This window comes from Puma concolor, chromosome D1, assembly GCF_028749965.1.
Source record: "Puma concolor isolate L17-30 chromosome D1, mPumCon1.1.hap2, whole genome shotgun sequence".
In the NCBI taxonomy this organism is placed as follows: domain Eukaryota; kingdom Metazoa; phylum Chordata; class Mammalia; order Carnivora; family Felidae; genus Puma; species Puma concolor.
Genome location: NC_141676.1, coordinates 102,505,161 through 102,531,686, shown reverse-complemented (window position 1 = coordinate 102,531,686; position 26,526 = coordinate 102,505,161). Strand labels below are relative to the sequence as shown.

Below are 26,526 nucleotides of genomic sequence, written 5' to 3'. Positions count from 1 at the left end.
GTTTTGGTTTTTTTTTTCCCATTCAGGTAAGTCCAGGTTTGTGCAGAGAATGACAAAGCTGAGCAACACTTGGCTTTTGGCCAGTCCGTGTGGTTGTCTTTCCACTGACTGTGACTGATCCAAGTTGGGACATTGCTGACTTAATTTTGCAAACTTACAATTGTACTAGAGACAAGGTGGGTGCCAGTGCTGCTGACGTGCAGACTCACAAGAGGTTTTCCTTGGTTAGGAATGTCCATCCCTCCCAGTCATGAAGAGAGTGCAGTGTGGAAGTTGAAAGCAGGGGAAATTACTTGGCCTGTTACCAAGTATTTTTAATAGCAGCATCCTTCAATTTGTCTCCCGTGGCTTGACCTAACCACAGGAGGAGACGGATGCCTGGCAAGCCATGAATCTTGCTCAGAAAGCCACTCTCTACAGCTGTAAATGGAACCATGCACATCAAGACCTTCGTCCGTTGACTGGCAATCGAAGGGACTCAGCAAACAGGACACGTGTGCACATGCAGACACATACCCCAGCAGTCCTAACAGCACTAAGGACCTATGGCATCTGTGGTTCCTAATTGATCCAATCTCAGTGGGGGACTTATACCCTCAAACTCTCAAACAAGGTTTTCAAAAGAAAAAAACATTATTCCACACTGAGAAAGTTGAATTAATGAGTGAATATTTATCATTTGTAAGCTCCCCAAGAAATCTAGTTCTCAAAACATTTCAAAAGTCTCTAGCACCCTTTTAAGCATCTTTAAGTCCTTTTAAATGGTTAAAATTTAAGTGTTGACCGTTACTTAGCTACAATGATGTCACAGATAAGACATGAACCTTTTAGCTCACGAATTACTGGCTTATCCATACCCTCCCAGTTGTGAAATATTGCCTCTGCCCACAAGGAGGTTGGGCCTGGTAGGAAAGATGAGACACGTACATAAATAATCTCAATTCAAGGCATCGTGTGATCAGTGCCACATGTACAGTATAAATGAGAAAGGGAGCATTTGCTTCTTGGTGGGCAATCAGAGGAGACATCCTGTAGGAGTCTCCCGGGAGAGGCAGTTGAGGAACGAGCAGGACTGTACTAGGTAGATTTGGAGGGAAAAGCGGGAAAAGGAGAAAGACTCCGAACTGGGTTAATGGAATGAAAAGTGGGCCAGTTTAACTTGAGCATGAGGTTTATGTGGGGTGATAAGTGGGAGATAGATTTGGGAATGTAAATTGGGACGAGATTATGCTGAGTTTTGAGTGTCAAGGTAAGGCTTGTGGGTTTATTTGGGACACAATGGGGAGCCGTTGAAGGTTATTGAGCAGGGAAGACAAATGATCAAATTAGTTTGTTCCCAGTCCCTGTTTTCTGAGATCATATGATTCTTTCTGGCAGATACTATGTACAGCCTAGACTGAAGCCAAAACTACTCTCCCAGGCAGCGGCTACCCTGGCTGTGCTTCCCGCCTGCTCTCATGCCCAGAAAGCTCTTGAACAAGGCCCCTTTCTGGGCATGCAGCCTGGGTCAGCTTCCCTGAGCTTCCCTCTCTAACTCCTGCTTTACTGAACACACTCCACGGTTCTTAGATGAGGCTCCAGATTCCTCGGCAGCTATGATTCAGTAACCGCAAACCTTTCTCTATTCCCAGAAAAATAAGTTAATTGAGGATTGCCTTAATTATAAATTTTTCAACTACAAATTTATTTTTAAATGTTGGCCTCTGCTACAGCTTGCCTTTAATAGAATCTTGTATGCGATGCTACTTGATTTAGTACAAAATTATATTTTTAATTAGCCCGGGCTTTGAAGTTGGGCCCATCTGGATCGGAATCCTTGGTCTACCACGTACTAACTCTGTGACCTTCAGCAAATCAATTGCCATTTCTGGGCCTCAGTACACTCATCTGCAAAATGTGGGCAATTATGTCTTTCCCACCCGGGTTTTATAAACACTAAATGAAATTAAATACACATGGAGTGCCTACCCAAGTGGCAGGCGCTTTGAAGTACTCAGCAAGTACCCTATCTCCCACTCCTTCACCCACCCTTTCCCCGTCCTCCTCCCCTGCCCTTGGGGGTTAGAAGTGTGCTTTATACCAAGGTTGGACGTATCAGCATTTGGCGATGTTCTACAAAGAGAGAGGCAGTGCTGGTGTGTGGAACCAGCATGAAAGTTAGGTGCGGGACAGAACTGTGTTCAAAGTGTGGCAGTTCTCACCAGCAGTGTGACTTGGGTAAAGAATGTATCCTCTCCGGGCTTCAGTCGCTTCCTATGAGAAAACCTCCCGCCATGTGCAATTACCAGGACGTTCCCGCCAACTGGCACATTCAGTGCTCCTCAGCACCACGTCTCCCACTTAGTAGGGCTCAATACATGTTGGCATCAGAGGCCTCCAACGGCCAGTCTCCACAAGTTTGAGGACCACTGGACTCAAACCTTTCCCCTCTCAAACCCACCATTTGTAGTTCCCTCTTTCTTCTTCTTTTCTCAATATTTTCCATCCTCCTGCATTCACCCTTCCTCCTAGAATAGGTGAGCAGAGTAAATGAGAAGACGCAGGGAACACACTTACCTCTGTCTGGAGGGTGAGCCACACTAAGTGCCCGAGGTATGTCGCGTGTCTCTCTCCTGACTGCAGGAGCTTCATCGGCTCTGCCGTCGTTGCCTCTCCCCAGGCATCTTGGGTCCCTCTCCAAATCCACACTCACAGAGCCCACAGCAGTACTGATCCTCTCATCTGCAACAATAACAAAACCCAGGGTCTTCGTAATGTACAACAGGGCAGGGGGACTCATTTCCTAGGGGAACCCAGAGGGGTCAGCAGTCAGGACAGACGAAAGCCAGGACAGTGCGCCCAGCAAAGAAAACCCAGTGGATGATTTGCTATCCCAGCTTTGTCCATTTTGCTGAAATCAAAGCTCATAGCCCTCTCTCTCCCTTAATCAAACAGTTGTTATTTCTGCTAACTCGCCCTGCAGACATTAATTAACTCTCTACCAACCATGGCCAGATCCCACAGAATTCAGTCCCCCAAGTAGTGCCCCTCCATGCATCGGGAAGGAGTGGCTGTTTGTCCTCTGACCCTGCATTCCCTGCCAGCCGGGGAGAGCTGGGGACTTTGGCCCCAGAATCCCAGCCTCCAAGAAGGGAATTATCTTGTCTTCCTAAAAACCAGAGAAATGCCCTTGCTGAGGGAAGGATCTAAAGTATGAAAATAATCAACGTTCACAGCCATGCTGTACAAGGCTCCTCCATGGTCCATGCAGGTCTTTGGACGCAAGAAGACGGCCATGACTGTGGTGCACAGCAAAGGGGGAACAGTCTCATCAAGGTGAATGGGTGGCCCCTGGAGACGATCGAGCCACACACACTGTAGCACAAGCTACGGCAACCTGTTCTGCTTCCGGACAAGGAGCGATTTGCCTGGGTGGACGTCCAAGTCCGTGTAGTGGTCATGTGGCCCAGATTTAGGCAATCTGCTAGTCCCTCTCCAGAGCCCCGGTGGCCTATTATCAGAAATACATGGATGAGGCTTCCAAGAAGGAGCTCAAAGACATGCTCATCCAGCACAACCTGACCTTGCTGGTAGCTGATCCCCTGCGCTGCAAATCCAAAAAGTTTGGTGGTCCTGGTGCCTGTTCTCCTACTGTTAAGGAGCAGTGTTCACCTTTATAATGAACAATTGCCATGGGATAAGAAAAAGAAAAGAAAAGAAAAGAAAAGAGAAAGAGAAAAGGAAAGAGGAAAGGAAAGGAAAGGAAAGGAAAGGAAAGGAAAGGAAAGGAAAGGAAAGGAAAGGAAAGGAAAGGAAAGGAAAGGAAAGGAAAGGAAGGAAAGAAGGAAGGAAGGAAGGGGAAGGAAAGAAGGAGGGAAGAAAAAAAACCCTCCCAGTTTTATTTGCTTTGCTGTTTACCACTCATTGACCCCCCACCTCTTAAAATCAGAAAGACCTTAGAAAAAAACATCATCTGGTTTTTTCATTTCACTGTGAGGAAATGGGATTGGAGAGGCTGAGAGATTTGCTCAAGGACATCATAACTGCATTTAGCTGAAGCCTCCTTCCACAGCTCCCTGGGGTCACACACAGCCACTACTCTGGAAGCAAACACTGGTGCAGAAGTAGACCCTGAGTCGATCCATTACTCAGTGAGATTTATACTGAGCACCTATTGTGTGCCAGACACTGTGCTAGTCACTTTCATGTATTTTCTTTCATGGGATTGGCCTGTTCAGTTTTGGACTCCTGCCAGCATGAGCACATAGTAGTTGCTCAATAAGGTGGGCTCTCTTCTTTGTCTCGGGAGCTGGATTGTAGAATAGAGAGAAAATGGGTTTAGACTTAGTCTGGGTTTGAACCTCATCCCAGCCACTTGCCACCTTTTTGGTCTTTACCTCTCTAAGCCTCTGTTCTCATATCTCTAAAATAGAGGTGATAAGCAAATCAGAGTATGGTGATAAGTTTTAAAGTCATTGTACGTGAAGGACCTCTTACTCATAGTAGGTGCTCAGTCAATTATAGCAGTTCCTGTCATTGAACATTCTGTTACTGACAGCCTTCAAGGAGCTGATAATCTCAGAAGTTAAGACATGCATATAGATAACCACAAAGCAAAGCAGAGAAGAGACCAGAGGTGGGCCATGGAGATTCCAAGGGTGCCCTTAAGTCTGGGGATGATGGAAGGCTTCCTGGAACAGGTGTCATTGTAGTTGAAGGTGTTGGACACTTTAAGGGGCAGCAGTAATGTTGAGATAAGAGCAAAGATAAGGATGAGGAAGCAAGAGAATGCCCCAAGTGTTCAGCTCCAAGAGCATAGGGATCTAGAATTTTGGGAACACTGAAAGCTTAGGATAGTGAAGGTAAATCTGGAAAAGTAAGTAGGGGTCAATTTGTGGAGGCTAAAAATTGCAGATCTCATTCTGCTGACCGTGTGGAGTCAGAAAAACATTTCGAATAGGGTAATGGTAGGAAAAGAGCTAAGACTTAAAATGAACAACTGGGCCAAGTGTCCAGCATAATTTGGAGGGCAGACATTAGAGTAGAAGCTATTTTAGTGGACCCAACTTGAGCAAATGAAGGTCTGGCATAGGCAGTCATGCGAAGAAGGAAAGATAAAAATGGCTCTAAGACAATGATCAGAGGTAAAAGAAAGAGGACTGAGCCACAGACTGGATGCAGAAGTGAGGGAGAGGGAGGATGGGAGGAAGTGAGAAGTGGAGATGCCATGAATCCAAGTGAAGAGTAGCAAAAGTTGGCAAGAGACATGGAGAAAGAAAGACCAGGAGGTTACCTTGAAAGGAGGGCTGGGGCAAGCTGGGAATGTAGAAGGAGCTGTGGAAAGAAAGGCACCGAAGACACACGAGATAGAGCAAGGGGGGAGGAAGGTCCTGCATGAGGCGAGAAGCCCTCCAGAGACCCTTGGTCAGGATACACGGTGGGGAGTGGGAAGACAAAGGAAGACACAAAAGAACTTTAAGCTGGGGAGAAGGAAAGGCGAATCTACTCATGGATATTCTCATTCATTCATAAACATCCACGGAGGGCCTACTACCTGCCAATCAGAAAGACGACCCTTCTGAGCCTGCATTAGGCTCCCCAGCAAGGTAGAGGCAAGGCCATCTGCTAAGGGGAAGGGTTCAGGGTCCTTGGGAACTTACTAAAAATGCTACTTCTTTGGCCCAACCCCCAAAGAGTACCAGCTCAGCATCATTCTGCAGGTGGTTCTTTGGGAGACCATAGTAGGAGAGGCTGAATTAGAAAGTTTGTGGAAGTTTTGGGGTCTTGGCTGAGGTCCCAGATGTGTAGAGGACCAAGGCTGCACTTTACATTCAGCCTAGGAATTTGGGGGAGGCAGTATGTGGGGCTCACTATCACTGGCATAAATGGGGAGGGAAGAGCTGGGGAAGGGAATCACTAAGGGAGCATTGCAAACAGTCCAGCTCTAATCCCCATGAGGCCTGGCACACTCCTGTTTCTGATCTCACCTTCCAACTCTTCCCAATCCCTGAAACACCTTCCAGGAGTTCCAGGGAACTAGACACCCTAAGGCGATTCCTTCGGCTCTGATATTTAATTACAATTGTATTTAACACATCCAGCAATCAGATCTGTTCAGAGGAGGAGACCATCCTCATGATAATGCCTAATGTTTGGGGTGAATGTTACAGCTTTCAGAGCAATTTCATGCATATTACTGTACATTATATTATATCAGCTTTCCTCCAAGTATGACCCATAGACCACCAGCGTCAACATTACCTGGGAGCATGTGAGAAATGCAAAGTTGTAGGTCTCTGTCCAGACCTATTGTTATCCATCACCTGGAGAGCCAGGACCCTGGAAGCTGAACTTTTAATATGCTCTGGGGTGATTCTGAATAAAACTGTAACTTGACAACTGGAGATACAGCAAAACAAAATGTTTGATCTCTGTCCCTAGTTCCTCGCACAGAGCTTCAAAAACCCTTGGAATTTCCCAGATAGGAGTGTCTGTCGTTATTCATAACAAGCTCCTTCTATTCGTACCTGAGTTTGTGCTAATAGCAGACCCTTAAATAGTTCTAAGGGAAGGGCTGGCCAAGCCAGAGTGGCCAAGAACTGGACTTTCAGTCCCACCCTACAACCTCTGTGGAGGGCAGAGGGATTGGAGATTGAATTCCATCATATGGCCATTGATTTAATCAACCATGTCTACATAATGAAACTCCTCAAACCTCCAGATACTGAAGCTCAGTGGACCTTCCTGTTGGTGAGCATATTGACGTGCTAAGGGTGATCTGACCTGATTTCACAAGGAGAGAGAATGGAAAGTCTGTGCCGCTCCCCACCCTGAGGCCATTGGGCTATTTCTGAGGTGTAACCTTTATAATAAAACTGTAATTATAAGTATAGTGTTTTCAGAGAGTTCAAACAAATCATCAAACCCAAAGGGAGGTGGTGAACCCCTGGATTTGTAGCCACATCAGACAGGAGTGCAGGTAGGACAGGGACCCCATTTGTGGCTGAAATCAGGGCAGTCTTGTTGGGGACCTTGGCCTTCACGTTGGGATCTGACCCTAATTCTGGGTATTACCAAAATAAAGTTGAATTGCAGGAAACTCAGTTGGTGTCAGAGAATTGGTGTCAAAACAAAGGAACCATAGTCTCATGTAAGCCAAACCATAATCTTGCAAGTTACACATAAAGATCCTCATGTTACATATGTGGAAATGGAGACACAGGGAGGGAAAGTGACTTACCCACAGGCAAACAGCCATTCTGGAGCAAAGTGGGAATATGCATATAGGTCCCTGGCCCCGGGACATGCTTCTTCTCTCCAGGGCACAGCTGGCTCATGGGCTACCATGCCCCCAAGTTGGAGGTAGAATCACAAAGCTTAGGGGCTGGAACCTGCCCTGTGATAGGGGAGGGAAGGGTTACCTAATTCAACCCACCAGGGCCAACTGCCAGGGAGGTAATGAAAAAGAGCTGAGGCCCTCAGACCTCTGAAAGTTTAAATTATACCTTTCTGAACGTGCGTGACTTGTGTAATCCTCAAAGATTTGTAATTGTGACAGCCTAGGAAAATTACAGGTGACTTGAAGCAATTTAATGATAATAAAAATAAAATAAAAACAGTAAACAGCACTGCTGCTCCCTCTAATTTCCCAGCATCTTTATCATATAAATGCCTCCATTCTTCTCCCTGCGGACGATTAATGAATCTGCAATTGCCACAACGGGATGGCAGGCTCACTTCCCTAATTCTTTCTGCTGCTGCTCCTGCACCGGGGGAAGCCCCTCCCCAGCTCCCCGTGCCAGGGCTCTCCCAGGCCCAGCCAGATTCCAGAGACAGCCCTGGGAGAGGCACCAGGACCTCCTCCCAATGCCAGGCTTTCCTCCCCTGCTCCTCACCCCAGCGGCCCAGAGCTGTCTTCTGCAGCCAAGTGTGTGCGCGGGAGCCCTGCTGATCTGAGCAAGCACAAATTGACCTTCTCTCCGGGCATCTCCTTGCCTCCCTCCTGGTGTTAATATGCGCCTTAAAGAGCTGCGCGCTCAACAAGTCTCTGTGATGCAGGTTAATTCAGAGCGCAGCCAGGCTGTGATCAAATGACCTTTCCCCACTTCCCTGCTAATTTTGATGGGCAGCTCCATTTTCCTTCTCCCTCCCAGTCCCCCCTTGCTCTAAATTGGAAATCTATCAATTTTCTAGGTAAATGGAAAATAAAGACACACAGGCACAAGCAACACACTCGCCTGCATACACACTAATGCTAACACTCACACTAACATGCGGTTGTTGAGGCAGAGGCTAGACGGGACCTGCTTCTGCTTCTTTTTTTTTTTTTTTTTTTTTTTTTTAATTCTTGATTTCCAGGCCTCCGGAGAATGTGGGAGCTGGGTCCTGAGCTGATGCCAAAAGAACATAAAGGTGCTGAAAGAGGGGTGCCTGGGTGGCTCAGCTTGATTTTGGCTCAGGTCATAATCTCATGGTTTTGAGTTCGAGCCCTGAGTCAGGCTCTGCACTGACAGCATGGAGCCTACTTGGGATTCTCTGTCTCTCTCCCTCTCTCTCTGCCCCTCCCCTGCTCACTCACTCTCTCAATAATTAATAAATATTTAAATAAATAAATAAATAAATAAATAAATAAATAAGCACTGAAAGAGAATCCCTTACCCACAATTTTTATTCTTTGCTTCACCAGGAGGTACAATAACAGTAACAAATGGGGGGAGCAAATAACAACAATAAAAACTAACATTTATCAAGTGCTTTCTATGTACCAGTCACTTCCCTAGAATTAGCTCAATGAATTTTCTCAATACCTCTACGGAATGAGAATTATTACTCCCATTTTATTTAAAAAGAAATTGAGGCTTCAAGAGATGAATGCTTAAGGATGCACCTAAAGAGTCAGAACGAACATTTGAACCTGGATAGTCTGGTTCCAAGGTCAAGTTCTTGCTTTGTTGCCAGTAGCACGACCTGGGACCTGTCACATGATCACGGCAAGCCTCAGTTTCCTCATCTGCACCATGAGGATAATAAGATTTACCTCATCATGGAAGATGAATTAAGTGGTGACCATCCTTTGAAAGCTGCAAATCACCATCACTTCACCATTATTATAATTATTGTGAATTCAATTAGTTAATTCCTTGCACAAATATTTCCTGACCACCTACTATGTGCCAGCCTTGCTCTAGGTCCAGGAATACGGCAGTGATCAAAACAGATAAATATCCCTGTCTCCGAGGAGGCATTCAAGTGGGGAAAACTGACAAAACACAAGTAAAGTACATAATAGATGCGGCTTACTACTATAGAGAAAATTAAGTTGGAGAGGGGGTCTAAGGAGTGACAGTAGGAGGGCTGCAATTTTAGGTTGGTCAGGAAGACGTCACATAACAGGTGTCATTTGGACAAAGGTCAAAGGGAATGTGGGGAGCAAAACAGGCAGCTATCAGAGAAAGAGCATTCCAAGCAGTGGAAACAGCAAGTGCAAAGACTCTGAGGCTGAAGGAGTAAGGAGGCCAGAGTTGAGGGCAGAGGGAGGGAGGAGGAAGAGTAAGAGATGAGTCCGGAGGCGATGGGCCATGTAAAGCTCTGCAGGCTCTGACTCTACGTGCTAGGCAATGCACGAGTGCGTGGGAGAGTTTGAGCAGAGCAGTGAGATAATCTAACATTTTTAAAGGGTCAGTGTGGCTATCACAGGAGGGCAGGGACAGAAGCAGGGAGTCCAGTTAGGAGGCTGGTGCCACTAACCTACGTGACAAAAGATAGTGGCTTGGACCAGGAGGTAGCAGTGGAGGTGAGGAGATGCATTTGGATTCTGAATATATTTGAAGGTAGAACCAACCAGACATGCTGATGGTCAGTATGTAAGAAAGCAAGAAGTCACCAATGACTCCAAGATTTCCCACCTGAGAAGATGGAACAATGGAGTTGCCTCTTAGCAAAATGGGGTACAGCAGGAGGTGCAGGTGTTATGGTTTGCATTGTGTCCCTCACAAGAAATGTGTTCAAGCCCCAACCCTTAATACCTAAGAATATGGTCTTATTTGGAAATAGGGTCTTTGCAGAGGTAGTCAAGTTGAGATAAGGTCATTAGACTAGGTTCTAATAAGACTGGCATCCTTATAAAAATGGAAAATTTGGACATGGATTCACAAACACAGGTTGGAGTTGGCATGAAGGTTGGAGCCACACTGCCAATAAGCCAAGGAACTGCCGACACCTAGGACAGAGACATGGACCAGATCCTTCCCTAATTCCTCAGAGGGACCGGGGCCCTGACAGCACATTGATTCAGACTTCCAGCCTCCAGGACTGCCAGACAGTTTGCCATACTTTGTTATGGCAGGTTTGGAGGGCAGGGCCAGCAGGCCAAGCGGAGATGTGGAATAGGCAGCTAGGTAGGAGTCTGGAGTTCAAGGGTGAGGACTGAACTGGACACATACATTTGAGAGTCATCTTCCCTGCTAAGAACTTGCAGCTAGGGCACTGGCTGTGATTGCGTAGGGCAGATAGAGAAGGGGTGCGAGGACTGAGCTCTGGGACACTCCACCAGTGAGAGGACAGGGAGGTAAAAGGCAGTTGACAAGTAGAAGAGAATCAGGAGAGGTGATGTCCTGAAAGGCAAAAGAAGGAAATATTTGGGGAAGGGAAAGTCAACAGCTCTGTCAAATGTCGGCAATGAGCCAAATTTGATGAATACAAAGAAGTGACCATTGGATATAGCCACTCGAAGCTCATTTGTGACCTTGACAAGGGCAGTTTCAGAGATGTAGTGAAGCCTAATTGGAATGGGTTGAAGAGAAAACTGGAGGAGAGAAATTGGAGGCATAGGCATAGACAACTCTTTGAGGGGTTTGCTAAGGGGAGACATAGGGTCAAGACAGAAGTTTTTTCAAGGTAGGAGGAGAGGTAACAGTACTTCTCATGCTGACAGAAGTGATGCTGCAGAGAGGCGGGTATTGATAAGACAGAAGACAACAGGAAGAACTGCAGGGTAACGTCCCTGGAAATCTGGTGGGGGTGGGAGAAAGTATGCACTTGACCAGGAGCATGGGGGATACACCCCAAACAGGAGAGAGGCAGGTTTATGGGCAGGTGCGTGGGTGGGTCAAAACGGTGGTGGCGACGTAGAAGGTAAAGTCAGTTGAGAGCGAGGAGGGGGAAAGGATGAACAGTCATGGGGTACAGTGGAAGACCGAGAGGTAGGAAGATACAGTGAGGTTGTCGGCAGCAGGCAGGGCCATCTGAGGTCTGGTTGGTGACCAGGGAGTAACATCAGTCACATGAGGATAGGTTTCTTCTCCCGCCACGTGCAGCTGCCCACACATAAGCTCAAAGTCAGCAGAGAGTTGGACTTCATCAGAGCTGGGAGTTTGCTCCTCAAATGCAAAGAGAGAAGGAGCAAAGGACCTGAGCGGTATGTCAAAGAGGGACTGTAAAGATGGAGTCTGGAATTTAAGCTGGATAGGGATGAAAGGAAGGACCTGAGAAGGGCAGGAATCCCAAAGGGTGTTTGGATCAAGGGATTGTATGTTCCAATAGGGGAAGGAGTGTTAGAGTCAGAGTGGTAGAGCTTGTGTGCTAGAATAGTGGGGGTCAGGGAATAAAAATGGGGGCTCCTCAACATGCATATCTTGGAGGCGTGGCCATGACTGGCATTGACGAGGTGTAGGGTAAGGCCAAGGGAGAAGGCGGCTAGCATAGGGTGGACAACAAGAACACTGGATGAGGAGGTCAAAAGACTGGAAAGCCAAGGTACTAGAAGGCTCATATATATTGAGCCCACTAAGATTTTTCAGAGAGGTGGTATTGGGGAGTGACGGTAAGCGAGGAGCTAAAATCCAGAAGAAATTAGAGCAAGCCACCAAGAGTCATAAGGTAACCACAACTCCGGAGAACATGAGTCCCCACTCTGGGGGTTCTTAGAGAGGGGGTTGACAATAGCATGAAAGCAGCAGTGTGAAGCAAGGAAGGGTCCCAGGTCACCTTCAGGCCCAGCTCTCCAGAAAATGGTGTCCTTGGGGTAGAAGCAGGGAATTTCAAAGAGACTGAGAAAAGCAGGATTGCTGATGGCTGCCTGTGAGTCCCAGAGGGCAGTAGTGAGGCTGGGGAGGAAGAGGAAATTCAGGCAGAAGAGGAGGTGTGCAGAGCCCAATGGAGGGCAGAGCCAAAGGTGAGGAGGCTTCAGTGAGGTTGAAAGTGTCCAAAGCCATGAGGTCAGGACAGACGCCTAACCTCACTGTGGGTGGTCTCCTGGGAAACCACCCCCTCCCTTTGCCTCTATCTGATGCCAGAAGCCATCCTCAGACAAACAAACAACACATGAGCCTGTAAACCAATCCCCCTGTGCCAGGCCACCTGCCCCCACCAGCCATCGGCTCTCAAAGCGTGTGTCCATGGACGAGTCTCATTGGCTCAAACTCAGCCATGAACCGGGCCTCACCCAGAAGGAAAGCGGACAGTGCAAGTCTCGTGGCCTCTACCCTAGGAAGAATTGTCAAAATTTATGTGAAGTACCCAAATCTAAGGAGGGTGCTCAAAGATTCTGGCAACCAAAAATGTCAGGCATTTATTAGATAACAACGATAGTAGTAATTTTTATTATTATTTTGTCTAAGCTTTCAAGAAAGAGATGGGGAGGATTCCATGAAGCCACTTCATCACCAGGACCTCAGATGAGGTTTCTAACCTTCCAGCAGCAGTTGAGAACACTATTTCTATTGATTAGTGCCAAGGACTCAATAAGGCACGTGCATGTTCTCAGGTAAGACTTTAGGCCTGAGCCTTCCCAGATAAGATCAGACCCATTTAGAGCTCACTCCACAGCAAAGCACACTCTTGACTCTGCAAAGACAAGATGATAGAGGTTCCTATTTACTCAGCAGCCCCTGTGTGCCAGACACTATAATCTTCACTCAGCATGCATGATCTCCTTTAATCCTCAAGGCGACTCTGTGAGGAAGGTAGTGGGATTACCATATTATAGATAAGGAAATAGAACTTGAAAGAAAATTAGTAAGTTGCTTATGCCACCTTCCATCCCCACTTCCCCCACTACCCCCAGCCACTACAAGGTCACCACGCATAGTTGTGCAGGTCGTGCACTGCACATCTCCACAGAGCATAATTGCCTCCGATGCAGATGACACGACCTGGAGTTGTGCAGTGCCCAACCTCTGTGTTCAAACGTAGCCACTGCTCATTTGGCTCCAAACTCCATCTCCTCACAACTATATTATAGAGTTCAGTCATCAGTCTTTTGAGTAAGAGCCCCCTTAAGGTCAGGGAAGATTTCTTCTGTGTCCCCACAGAGAGCAACACAGGGCCTGGCACATAGCAGGTGCACAATAAATAGCTGCAAGATTAAAGACTATCAAAGATGAGCATGAATGTGCTCATCAGCTCCCGAATCACGGCATCTACAGAGGCACCACTTGAAGCCGGAAATAGGTAGTTTAGAACAACCGAAAGGGAGGACAGCTACCTGGCACAGCTGGCTGTCAGCTTATAAAACTCATTAACCCCAGAGGTGGTACAGATGGCAAATACTAACGGACTCCAGGTGCATGTAGGCACGTTCAAGGTTTCTACAACCAGAGTGGACTATTAAGGAGAGTGGCCCAGAAGGGGACCATTGACATTGTTTGAACACCCACTATATCCCTGGCACTGGGCTACATTGAACACCTTACCTTACAGACCTCTCTAGGTCTGTTTCCTTCTGTGTAAAGAACTAATGTCATTACCTATGGTGGTGGGGGTCGTAGTCATTAAATAACGTCAGTCCTTAGCACACGCCTGGGACAGTGTCGACATCCCACATAAGTTAACTATTATTCCCGCAAGTAATAATAGCAAATGGAATTGTGTTGACAATTCACTAGTAGGAAAGAATTTCACAAAACTTCCATCTCTTACCAAGAAACTAGGTTCAATTATCCTCTTATATGGACACTTCACTGATCAAGACTTTTTAAAAAAAAAAACCTAACCTTCAGCCTTTGGGATTGCGCATAAATAGAAGAACAATTTGATTATTTTCCTCCCTTGTGATTTTCAGCCAGGGCGATCTTTAAATAAAGCAGCAATAGAATGATAATCTGCTCTGAGCATCCCCCACCTCCTGTCATTTCTACCAAGAGCTTTCAGGGGACCAACACAGTGTCAGACACCAAATAAAATATTTGCATAAGACTTCTGCCTTCCAATATAGAGATTTTTTGCAGAGTCTGTGGCTATCATGGTATACAGCCAACATGAAAACAGATTACTATCACTAGAAGCCGGATCACAAAGAAAACCATCCCAAATTTTCCAGCTTAGTCATGCTTGGAACCAGCTTCCTTTCCTACAAAGTTGAACGTGGCCCCTTGGAGGTCTGTCTTGCTGTACTGTGTACCCCTTGAAGGCAATGATCATTTATTTATGTGTCATTTTTTTTCCTCTGCATCCATAAGACCATCATGGTGCCTGGCCCACAGAGTGGATTTTGCCTGAGAGACGATGAGAGAGAGGGAGGGAGGGAATGTATGGATACATGATGGCAAGATGGCTGGATGAAGTGGCATAGCTTAATTGACCAGAGTGTCGGCTCTAAATTGATACTAGTTTCCAAAATCGGCTCTGCCATCATTTAGTTGTGCGGCCTTGAAAAACCTGCTTAATCTCTCTGGGCATCAGTTTCTTTAACTGTAACATAAGGATAACGATAGTACCTATCTTGTAAGTTTGTTGTAAGTATTAAGTAAGAGAATACACATAAAGCACTTATCCATCCACATGTTTCTGGAGCTCCTACCATGTGCCAGGCACTGGTGTAAGAACGGGGACTATTAAGCAAAACAGATAAAAATCTCTGCCTTCATAGAGTTTATATTCCAATTGGGAAAGCAGGCAAAACACAATACATTAGACAATTATCTGGTATATTGGAAGGTGTTTTTATGGGGAACGTAGAGCAGAGTAAGGTGGTGGGAAAAGGTTTGCAATTTAACTTCAAATGGTCAGGGCGGTCCTCACAGAGATGGGAACACTTGAGCAATGACTCAAACGAGTGAGGGAGGGAGCCACGGGGACATCTAGGGGAGAGCATTCCAGGCACAGGAAACAGCCAAGGTCAAGGCCCTGAGGCGGGAGTGTGCCTGGCATGTTCGTGGTACAGAGACATCCGGTGTGGCTGGAGCGGGAAGGAGAGAGGGGAAGAGTAACAAGAGATGAAGTCCAAGGCGGGGTCAGATCCCCTAGGACATTATGGGACACAGTATGGCTTTGGCTTTTTTCTTTTCTTACATTTAGTGATACGGGACCCTTTTTGAGCATCAGAGGGACACGGTCTGATTTGCCCTTTGATGGGGTCACTTTGACTATTGGGTGGAGGGCCTCCCCCCTAGCCGGGGCCCAGTGGTAGCTGTTACAATCTCGGCAAACACAGTTCCCTTCTTGGGGGTCTTAGCAAAGCTGTTTGGCTTTCTAATTGCTTACACCATCTGTTTCCAGAGACGGCGGCGAAGGGCTCTGCAGCCTTGAATTGACAGAGCCGGAAGCTGGCAGCTCTGCCTGACTCACTGTCAAGGTGCTCCCCAGAGTGGAGGCGGGTGGGTGTGCGTGGGCACACGCGGTGACCCCCACGGGGGGAATACAGAAACTGCTCCTAGCCTTGCACATCCGCTAAGGGATGCTCGCCCCGTGGCTGTCAGGAAGGCTCTTCTGGGCCAGAGAGATGAGCATATTGTCCCCAAAGCCGGCCCTGAGGACATTCCCAGGGCTCCTCAAAACAGGCCTGACCTCTTTTCCTCCTCTTCCTCCTCCTCCCCCTCCTCTCCTTCCTCCTCCTCCCCCTCCTCTCCTTCCTCCTCCTCCCCCTCCTCTCCTTCTTCCTCCCCTCCTCTCCTTCCTCTTCCTCCCCCTCCTCTCCTTCCTCCTCCCCCTCTCCTTCCTCCTCCTCCTTCTCTTCCTCCTCCCCCTCTTCTTCCTCCTCCTCTCCCTCCTCTCCTTCCTCCTCCTCTTCTTCCTCCTCCCCCTCCTCTCCTTCCTCCTCCTACTTCTCCTCCTCTTCTTCCTCCTCCTCCCCCGCCTCTCCTTCCTCCTCCTCCTCCTCCTCTTCTTCCTCCTCCCCCTCTTCTCCTTCCTCCTCCTCCTCTTCTTCCTCCTCTCCCTCCTCTACTTCCTCCTCCTCTTTTTCCTCTTCCTCCCTCTCTTCTCCTTCCTCCTCCTCCTCCTCCCCCTCCTCTCCTTCCTCCCCCCCTCCTTCCTCCTCCTCCCCCTCCTCTCCTTCCTCCTCCCCCTCTCCTTCCTCCTCCTCCTTCTCTTCCTCCTCCCCCTCTTCTTCCTCCTCCTCTCCCTCCTCTCCTTCCTCCTCCCCCTCCTCTCCTTCCTCTTCCTCCTTCTCTTCTTCCTCCTCCTCCCCCTCCTCTCCTTCCTCCTCCTTCTCCTCCTCTTCTTCCTCCTCCCCCTCTTCTCCTTCCTCCTCCTCCTCTTCTTCCTCCTCTCCCTCCTCTACTTCCTCCTCTTTTTCCTCTTCCTCCCTCTCTTCTCCTTCCTCCTCCTCCTCCTCTCCTTCCTCCTCCTCCTTCTCCTCTTCTTCCTCCTCCCCCTCCTCTACTTCCTCTTCTTCCTCCTCTTCCCCTTCCTCTTCTTCCTCCTTCTCCACTTCTTCTCCCATTTCCTCCTCCTCCTTCTTCCTCCCTCCTCCTCTTCCTCTTCCTACTCCTCCTCTTCCTCCTCCTCCCCCCTTCCTCCTCCTCCTTCTTTTCCTCCTCCTCCTCCTCACTCTCCTCCTTCTCCCCCCTCTCCTCCTCCTCCTCCCTCTCCACCTCCTCTTCCTCCTCTTCCTTCTCCTGTTCCTCCTCCTCCTTCCCCTCTTCTTCTTCATCATCATCACCCTTACCACTGCTTGTTCATCATTATTCTGCCTGCATCTGCGCCAGGCACTTTGCATGCATTACCCACCTTAATCTCCACAATTAACTGTCTGGGACAGGGACTACCCCTATCTCTATCTAACCAGGGAGAACCTGAGGCCTGGAGAGCCGACGTAACTTGCTGGAGGTCCCACGGCCAGCACATGGCACAGCAGGACTATGAACACATCAAGGATGGCTTCAGAGCCTAAGCTCACAGCCATAAGGCTACCTGCCTACAACTGCTTTCTTTCTGGAGGCCAGTGTTCTTTTGGCCCATGTGGAGTGTTGTTAACATGGCCCTCAGTCCACAGAGAAGGGCAACTAGCGAGGGAGAGTGTAAAGGACAACCAGCCCTGTGCGGGGTCAATCAGGATCCCCACCACAGTGTATCCGTACAGGTCCAGACTGTGTCCTGCTACTCATTTAGGCGTGAGCATGTGCAGATAGGGAGAAAAAGAGAAGGGAGATTAGGTAAGGGTGCAGAGGTGCACCGGCCATGGACAAGGCTTACCTTATCTCAGGAGGAAGGCAGTGGAAGTGGTCAAGAGCACCAGCTCCAGAACTGAAGCCTCACTCTGCCCTTCACCAGCTGGGAGACCTTTACTTCTTCACACCCCAGTTTTCTCATCCATAAAATGGAGACAATGGTAGCACCCATCTCGCAGGCTTGTTATGGAGATTAAATGTGCTCGCGCGCAATGTCATAAGAAAACCTCAAAATACCGTGAATTACAAAGTCTGTAGAGGTGTGGCTAACTTCTTATACTCAGCCCAGACAAGGCTGTCCACTTGCCAGGGTTTTTTTTTTTTTTTTTTTTTTTTAATGTTTCTTTATTTTTGAGAGAGAGACAGAACGTGACTGAGGGAGGAGCGGAGAGAGAGAGAGGGAGACACAAAATCCAAAGCAGGCTCTGGGCTCTGAGCTGTCAGCACAGAGCCCCACGTAGGGCTCAACCTCACAAACTGTGAGATCATGACCTGAGCTGAAGTTGGATGCTCAACCGACTGAGCCACCCAGGCGCCCCTTGCCAGCATCTTTTAAGGAGAATTTGGGCTGTGGATCAAACAGAAAGGACACCTTGGAAGCATGGTCCCCACCTTTGGAATTAAAAGGCATGGGCCTGGGAGGTGAGGCACATCCAGGATTGACCGTATCCCAGGTTAGAAGCCTGCAACCACCATTTGGCGCAGGCAAGCCCAGACTCCTGCCCCATGCGAGCTCCTTGAGGGAAAGCCTCCCAATCATTCTGGGATTGTACTGGGAATGATTCACTCACTCTCCCCAACAAGGTCTGCTGATACAGAGGAGGCATCTATCAAGCAGGCAGCATGGTTGGGTCTGCCCTGGAGTCAAGTTGCTACAAAACACCCTGCAGAAATAATCTGGTTTCCTCCACTGAGCATGCAGGAACAGGCTAAACAAAGCTGCCCTTTTAGGGCTACCTCACTGCATAGAAGACAGCCACTACTCTCTGAAGGCCAGGGTGGGATCTATGGCATTCGCTGCTGGCTCCCCAGTTCCTGTCACAGTGCCCAGACTTTCAGCATCCGTGGAAGGAGGGAATAAAGAAATAACAAAGGAGAGGAGGAAAAACTGAGCCTTTTAATAAGTAATACCTTTGGTTTTCACCAGACCAAACAAATTTGCCAACCCCGTGGGGGCACTGACACTGGTTTCCTGGTCAGGAGAGGAGTGCAGGACACAACCTGGGGAAAGGGAAGTTGCCACTAGCGTCCCCGTCCAAGATGACTCATCTTCCCTCATGCCCGTTAACCCAGCCGTCCCCCCAGTCCAGGCAGTTCCCAAATCTCCAGGCGCTTCTCCAGAAACCCACCACTGTCAAGTATAAATAAAGCAAACCACATTATTGCATGTACCTCCATCTGTTAATTAACAGATAAATCAGGCCCGTCTCACCAATTAAGGAAAGATATCTGGGACCACAAAACGTGACTGACTCCTCTCAGCGAAAATGAAAGGTGTTTGTCACAGGCTTTGAGGTGATGGGAGCTGCCTGCCTGTCCCTACAGCCCCTGCCTCCTTCACGCAGCCATAATTGTCTCCCCAGGACCTGTGAGAAGACCCGGGGAGCATGTATAGTGCAGAGCCTCCCCTGCCATGGGTCTCTCTGGATGTCATTGCAACTAAGACCTGGGCAGTGGGTCCAAGGTGCCGAGGGCTACCTTCAGCTTGCTCTTCCCCCCCTGCCCCCACCCTCCCAGAGTCTATGTGCATCTCTTAGGTGGGGACAGTACCTGAGGCTGGACCAAGAGGCAAAGTGGCGTTTCTTTTCTTCCCCCCATCTTTACCGAGGTATAATCAACACATTCAGATTGTATATATTTAAAGCGTCTGACTCGATACTTTGATACATGTATACATTGTGAAAAACAGAATTTAAACTGTGGTCTGAGGACCACCAGCATCAGAGTCCTGGGGATCCTATAAAAATGCAATCTAGAAAACTCAGATCGAACCCGAGCCAATCCCACTGGGTCAGAATCTCTGGCAGTGGGATCAGAATGCAGAACGTTGCCACTTTCACTTGTGCACCTCCCCACTGGGGGTCTCAGAATTTGACAACTGCTGATACAAAACCTTTCTTTTCCTCTGCTTGGGAACTTAGATTTTCCATCATTTACAGTGGTAATAGAAAAGAAGGAACAGGGGCACCTGGGTGGCTCAGTCAGTTAAGCATCCGACTTCGGCTCAGGTCATGATCTCACAGCCGGTGGGTGGGTTCGAGCCCCGCGTCGGGCTCTGTGCTGACAGCTCAGAGCCTGGAGCCTGCTTTGGATTCTGTGTCTCCCTCTCTCTCTGCCTCTTCCCAGCTTCTGTTCTGTCTCAATAATAAATGAACTTAAAAATTAAAAAAAAAAAAAAAAAAAGGAAAGGGAGGGGGAAGAAAAGGGGGAGGTTTCCAGCAAGTGGAACAGGATTATAGGAGGTCCATGGTGGAGGGACTCTGGTCCCACTTCCACTGTGCAGGTAAGGGAACCAAGGCCCACGTTAGGGGTTCATTTGTTCCCCTCAGCAGAGATTTGCAGAAGTTGTCACCCCCTGGTGCCTCAGAAGGTGACGTTATTTGCAAATTGAGTCTTTACAGAGGCAATCAAGTTAAAATGAGGGCTTGAAGGTGGGTCCTCATCCATAGAACAGGTGTCCTTATGAGAAGGAGAAATGTGGACACAGAGACAGACATGCACAGAGGAAAGGGTGGAAGAGACACAGGAAAACGCCATGCGAAGATTGGAGCTATGTTGTTACAGCCAAGGAACATCTGGAGCTACCAGGATCTGGGTGAAGCAAGGAAGGATCCTCTCCTACAGGTTTAGAGGGCGAATGGCCCTGCCAATACCTTGATTTCAGACTTCTAGTCTCTAGTCGTGAAACAAGAAGTTTCTACTGCGCTAAGCCACCCAGTTTGTGGAACTTTATTATAGCAGCCCAAGCCAACTAATATAGTCCATAAAGGAACACGACTTGCCTGAGGTCACCCCCCACATTGCCACCACACTGCCACATAGTCTAATTCTCACCCTTCATCTCTACAAAGCATGACCCCAAGCCCTCTAGAAATGCAGATCAGGTGCCCTCTCTAAAGCATTTTCCAGATGCAGAAAACAGAAGGGTATAGTCACTCAATGTCCAACACACAGACTTCAGAATCAATCAATTTTGCACAGACCATCAGGCCAGGCAAGTTCCCGCAGGGCAGAAGCCAAAGTGCTAAAATGGGGGGCTATCGGCACTAAATATGAGTGTCACTGGCACCTGCCACATACTCTGTTGTTTCTGACCCTACTGAAATCCAAACTGGTGGTTAGCAAACACACCAAAGATCTTCCCGTGGGGTCTTTCCAGAAGGACTACACATGGCAGGCTTCTCAGGCTGCCCAAGGAAGTCTGCTTGTGGGGAGAAGTAGGAATCCAGAATCCAGAAAGCTCCCCTTCTACCTTGTAGCCTAAGTGAGGCCAGCTCTGAAGAGACAGTGACAAAGGACCACTAGGGGCTCACCCAGTAGCCAATACTGTTAGTACAGAGACATGACAACAAGCCTCATGTTGTCCTCACGACATGTACCCTCACCTACAGATCCTTCCCTCTGAAGCAAGGCCACTGGTAGGGTGTCTGAGGTTTCCAACATCCTGACACCCACTTCTACCCCTCCATGGTATGCAGGTTACCCCGTGGCCCTTATCAACCTGCCTCACCAGCCTCTGGTCTACAAAGCCTGGACTGGGTGGGCAGGGAGTCCACTATCAGGATGGAGAATTCCACGTGGTTTAAGAACTCTGCATTGAGGAGCAGAACAAAATTCTTTGAGCTATTGCCCCTAAATTGTGTTGTGGCTGATGGGAATAGGACACTGGATTTCTTAGTTCTGTAGGGAGATACAACCAAACAGAAGGCTAGAAGCCTTTTGTGATCCTCTCCAACCCCAGGGCCCCAAGAGCAAGAGAAGCTGGTGTCCAGAAGGAAGAGACCTCTGCAGCTCTGAGTGAGCAAGAGCTCTCCTATGCTGCCATCATGGCCTCAAAGGTCCCAACAGGAGCAAACTTGTCATGCCCTAGGGTAACATATCCTCCAGGAAAGTCATTGTGATGACAAAGGAGAGAGAAAGAGAGAAGAGGGAGAATGTGCAATCAAATTAATTCTAATGACATTGATAAGGAGATGTGGAAGCACAGCCAAGACTCCATTAAAATAATGACTTTGGGTCTCTACTGTCATCACCTAGGGTCTTTCCCTCCGCTCCCTCGCCACTGTAGCTTGAGAGTGCTGGCAATGACCACTGTGTGGGGAGACAGGCAGGATGGCAGGGATGGCAATCCAGAGGAGCAAACCCTCTCTCTACCCACCACCTCCCAATAATCAGTGGTCAGTCCTTTGATTGGCAGCTACAGGGCGGAAAAGAAATCACATCATGTAATCAAAAGACACGGATGAAGGGGCTCCTGGGTGGCTCAGTCAGTTAAGCGTCTGCCTTCAGTTCAGGTCATAATCTCACAGTTCATGAATTTGAGCCCCACATCAGGCTATCTGCTGTCCATACAGGGCCCGCTTTAGATCTTCTGTCCCCCTCTCTCTCTCTCTCTCTCTCTCAAAAATAAATAAATAAGTGAAACTTAAAAGAAAGATTTTTTTAAAAGACACGGATGAAGGAGGCTGGCCGAGAGCCTCTGCCATCCCCCCCTTTTGGCCAGAGGTCCCATGACACTCCAGGGAGGACACAGCTCCATCTGCTCTGCATGGACCATCCTGTCAGCTTTGTCCCCTGGCCTTGCGTAGAGTGACAGCTCTGGTAGACACCCACACATCTGCACAGGCAGCTTCATGAGACAACTCAGGGTGACAGGAAAGATGTCCAGTAGAATTTCCCCAGATCCCCCAGGATGAAATCTATATCCCCTTTGTGTGTGCTTGTTTTCAATTATTTTTATTGAGATGAAATTCACATAAAGTAGACAATTTAATACACTCACAGTGTTGTACAACCACTACCTCTGTCTAGTTCCAAAGTATTTTCATCACCCCAAAAGGAAACCCCATACCTCGACTCCCTCCTCCCAGCCTCTGGCAACCACTAATCTACTTCCTGTCTCTACATACTTACCTACTCTGGACACTTCATACAAATAGAATCATACAATAGAGGAGCCCTATGCCTGACTCTTTCACTTGGCATCATGTTTTTGAGGTTCATCCCAGGGCACCACGTATCAATAGTCCGTTCCTTATTGTGGCCAAATAATAGTCCATCGTATTGTACCACAATTTGTTTACCTGTTTGTGTGTTGACGGACATCTGGGCTAAATCTACATTTCTGACTGGACCTAGAGCTCTCAGAGCCACCTCCCCCTAGAATGAATGGCAGCCCTTTCTTCCCTTCCCGGCTCTGTTCTGCCTCACCCCCACTCCATGGAGTACTCTCTCCCCATCAGGTGGTCAGGCTGTCTTCAGCTGAGGGAGGTAAAGACACCTTAACCTGAACCCTCCCTCTGGGCCTCTAAGAAAGAGGGGAAGATGATGTCAGCAGACCTTCTGTCTTTAGTTTGTCTCAATGTCACAATCCCAAACTCTCACTCAAGGAGAATTTGGACAACATTATTTAGGTTGAACTACTATATTTGGTGTATTCCTTCCACCCAGGGAAATCAGATAAGTGTGTGCATTCTGACCGTCCCAACCCCCGGGATGGGTTACTGGTCAAACTCAGCCTGGCATGTCCCAGAAGACCATTCTATGGGCCAGGATTTGATTTCATCCAATGTGTCCTCACTGAGTATCTGCCCAAAGATATATGAAGATCAACGAGACATGGCTTGAGAAGCTCTTGGTCTGGAAAAAGAATGTGCAGGAATAGCAGTAAGTCAGGGAAGATAGACCCTGAGTCATTTGGTGGTCTGGGAGCCCAGAGGAGGGGAGCTGTCTTCTGGCAGAGCTGCAAAGGGAAGGTTTCTGAGAAGATGTGACCTCAGAGACCCAAGAAGGGTAAGTACTGTTTGACCAGGGCAAGAACTTCCTGAGTGGACTTCCAGAGCAAAAGCATGAGAAGGGTATGGTTTGCTCTGGAGTGCTTGCACCCACTGTCCTCCATTGCTTGCCATGACGGAGATGCCCCGGGCAAGCAATGGAGGACAGCTGGGGAGCGACATGAGAGCAAGGGCCACTGGGTTGTGGAGGGCCTGGGCATCAGAGTCAGACACCTGTCCTCAAGTATCTGCAGGTTTGTGACCCAAGAAGAAAGGATGTGAGGGGGCAAAGGCTGGAGGCTGGGAGGCTGAGTAGGAGACTGTGGCTGGGGCCCTGCCCAGATCCCGAGGACCTGACCCAGCAGCACCTGCAGTACTCAGAGGCAGCAACCCTGAAAGGTGGTGGGCAGGTCCTACAGTCATTAGCATGGTAATTTATGCAAGATTAGGAAAACCAGTGGGGAGCTAATGGAGACTGGGAGGCTGGAGACCTTGGCCAGCTCCTCCACCCTGCCCCCACCCAGCACAGCTGCTGTCTGCATTTGGGCAGCCACAGAAGTGTGGAAAGAAAGGAATGGTTTCAAGGAAATATTTCAGAAGGGGATGAATGGGGCGTTCAAAATAAACTGCTGTGCCCCTCTTATGTCCAAACCAGGAAATTATCAAAGAGCAGTTTCCCACAGAGTCCAGATGTGTAAGGGAGGGTCCTATCCAGCTTGACACCCTCTTTGCCATTCTGACCCGGAGAAGAATCCCCCAAGTCAAAACCCAGCTCTGAGCAGAAGGTGTCTCCAGCCGCTGGCAGGAACAGCCCGGTGCTCTTCAGCTCCTGTAGCTGCCTGCCCCGTCTGCCCCGACAGAGTGGCTGGACTGCCCAGGCAGGGTCCAGCCAAGCCGCTACCTCCTCCCTGTGCTGCCACTTGTCAGAGCCAGGCAAGAGAGATGCTGGCCTCATCCCCGGCCTGAAAGCCCATTCGGGGCGCTGGAAGATGAATTATGTTTCATTTATATCAAAGAAGCAATCTCGGAGCCCATTTGTGATCAAATTTGCTGTCAGAGAAACTTTGCTTTATCTCATTACATCTGATATCTCTTGGCTTCTTGTCCTTGAGACTATTAAAGTTTAATGTCAAATTCAAGATGAAATGAAATCTTTGCTGTATCATCTCATCAAGACCTGAGTGTTCCCCCTTCCATCTAAAATTTTTTGACAACTAATTACAATGGGGGGTGGTGGAAAGACCCACTTCCCCTCCATTTGCTGAAAATGCCATCATTGGAAGGGGTTGCCGATGAGCAGGGTGGCCCTGTAGTGGCCAAGAGCAAGGAGAGGTGCCTGTCACCCTTCAGCCTCTCTCTGTCATCCCTTCACCCCGAATTCACCATCCCTGGGATCAGTGACATCTGTTTCCGTCCCTGTTCTTACAAGGCATTCCCGCCCAGGGCACATGGTCACAGAGAAAGCACTCTGATCTGGGAGGCAGATTGGCACTTGATTCCAGGCTCTTCCAGCTGTGTGACCATGAGCAAGGAAACAATCTCAGGCCTCGGTTTCCTCCGCTGTAATACAAGGGGGTTCGACTGGAATCATGTAACCCCACATGGGCACCAGGAGGCAAAGTGGATAACTGAACAGCTGTGCGTTTAAACAACAGGCGTAGGGGACTGTGGCAAAGAGAAGAATGTAAGAATTAAACAGCAGAACATTGGGTCTGCAGGCCTTATTTATCATGACGACACAGAGACAAGTTGATTTTCGAGGCTTATGATTGCCTCTAAAGTAGAAAAGTGCCCACAGAAAACAGCCTTTAGACTGGGAATATGCTTTCCCTGAAATAGAGTTGGTACACTGATTAATAACACTGATTGAAATCCACCTGTACCATACAGAGCTCTCAGAAGGCGTAGGGATGCACAGTTCAGAATTCCTAAAGAGCAATGTGCTTAAAAAAGGTGGGGCGGAGGGGGAGGGCAGCGGCAGGGAGGGCAGGTGGGGAGAGGACAGGTTTAAAAAAAGCAATCTATTGCAAATGTATTAAGAAGTTCATTTATTCAACAAATATCTATTAAGCATCCCTGATGTGTGCTTCCACTTGTTCTAGGCACTAGGGATTCAGAAGTTAATAAGAAAGACAAAAATCCTTGACCCCACAGAGCCTAAACACCAGGAGGACAAACAATAAATGTGATAAAGAAGTAATTAATTCATTTAAACAAATCTACAAATTCTTCAGCTAGATAGCGTCAAAGAGTGACGTGGATGCTGGAATGTCAAGAAAGCTCGAATCCTGGCTCTGCCCCTGACTAGCTATGTGACCACGGTCAGTCTGCTACCCTCTCAAGGCCTTTGCTTCCTCACCCATAAAACAGCGACCATGATGCTACCTACCTCTTTGAGTTAAGTTAGTGGGTTTGTGTGAAATGCCCAGCACATAGAAACGCACCATATCTACTGGCACAATCATCTGGGAAGGCCTTCTAGAAAGGTTGAGCTCTGACCAGCAGGCTCTCGAGCCCTCTGCCTGGAGAAGGAGAGCAGCTGGCTTACATGGAGCAGAGCCCACAGCTCAGCAGAAGGTCCCAACTGTCTTCCAAATAGCTACTCTGCTGGAAGACATCCGCAATTACTCTGATGTACTCGGCCAAGCTAGGATCCTGCTTCTTAATAAATGATTTCTTGGTCTTCTTTATTTGCCCATCCCTCTGCCTAACCATATTAGGGGAAGTTCGGCATGGGCTCCGAACTTTGGCTTTCTACCAAATGCCAGGACTTCTACAGTTTTCTTCAGAGGAATCAGAGAGTACTGTAAATCCCAGTCTGTAATCTAAGTCTCTAAAAGTAAGTGTGAAGACAGCAATTTATTCCTTACCCCTTTTGTTCTCTGGGGGAAGGAGAAATAATAATCCAAAATGTTGGTAGGTATTTTCTTCGAAACCAGAACATCTGGATGCCACAGCCAACACTCATCTTTCCCTATCAAGTAGATACCACAGCCACCACACCCACTCATCATCAAGGGGAGTAACTACCAGAAATATTTAATGACAACCCAAGGTAGCCCAGCTGATCGGTGACATGGCAGAGACATAGACTCTGTCCTTTGGCTTCAGATGCCATAATCTAACCACATACAGTGTGGACTCATTGTTCTCTGAATGACACATTC

General features: G+C 48.2%; 1 protein-coding gene and 1 pseudogene across 1 annotated transcript in view; one reads left to right on the top strand and one right to left on the bottom strand.

The window, feature by feature from the left end:
* Positions 1-2,578: 2,578 nt before the first annotated feature.
* BUD13 (BUD13 spliceosome associated protein) overlaps positions 2,579-26,526 on the bottom strand; it is a 274,914-nt gene continuing 250,966 nt past the window's right edge. Inside the window, exon 12 of the transcript XR_015241331.1 lies at positions 2,579-2,721. The gene's annotated coding sequence lies outside the window, so the exon portion shown is untranslated. The remainder of the gene's footprint in view (positions 2,722-26,526) is intronic.
* Positions 3,218-3,573, top strand: LOC112865862 (small ribosomal subunit protein uS9 pseudogene; annotated as a pseudogene).